Source organism: Sinocyclocheilus rhinocerous, unplaced genomic scaffold, assembly GCF_001515625.1.
Source record: "Sinocyclocheilus rhinocerous isolate Xijiao unplaced genomic scaffold, SAMN03320098_v1.1 scaffold1510, whole genome shotgun sequence".
Taxonomy (NCBI): Eukaryota; Metazoa; Chordata; class Actinopteri; order Cypriniformes; family Cyprinidae; genus Sinocyclocheilus; species Sinocyclocheilus rhinocerous.
The window spans coordinates 448151-448687 of NW_015664185.1; the positions used below are offsets into that span (position 1 = coordinate 448151).

Sequence of the window (537 nt, forward strand, 5' to 3'; positions counted from 1 at the left end):
ATGTAATAAATTATGCAAATATATAGATTATATATAAATTATGCATATATACAGTATATATATATATATATAATACAATAGTATATAATAAATTATATATAAATAAATAATATATGTATTTATAAATTAGAATTTTTTTAATAAGAAAAAAAAGAAAAGAAATTAATCATAATCATAATTCCCCTAATTTACCCCAAACTTCTCAAAATGGAGCCAAACAACATTAATAAGACTTACAAGTTTACAAACCTGAAAAGTAATTTTTTGGGAATTTCTTTAAAAATACATTCCTCTTCCTGTCATTCCAACTCAACGTCCTGTGTGTTGTGGCCAAATCAATATTCACAGCGATTTTCAAAGTTCACAAGCATTTCAGGTGTATCTTACATACTGTATACTCAAGAGCATGTATTCTCACATCACCAATGAAATCTAGCGTAGCGTTAGTTCTGGCAGGTCACGTTAGTCAAGCTCGCATCAGCTGACTCTCAGCTGATCCCCATCAACCTATGGGAATACGACACCTATCTAAGCATT

At 29.2% G+C, this 537-nt stretch overlaps 1 pseudogene; it reads right to left on the reverse strand.

Moving 5' to 3' along the window:
• LOC107729821 (tubulin polymerization-promoting protein-like) overlaps positions 1–537 on the reverse strand; it is a 13827-nt pseudogene that overhangs the window by 10758 nt on the left and 2532 nt on the right.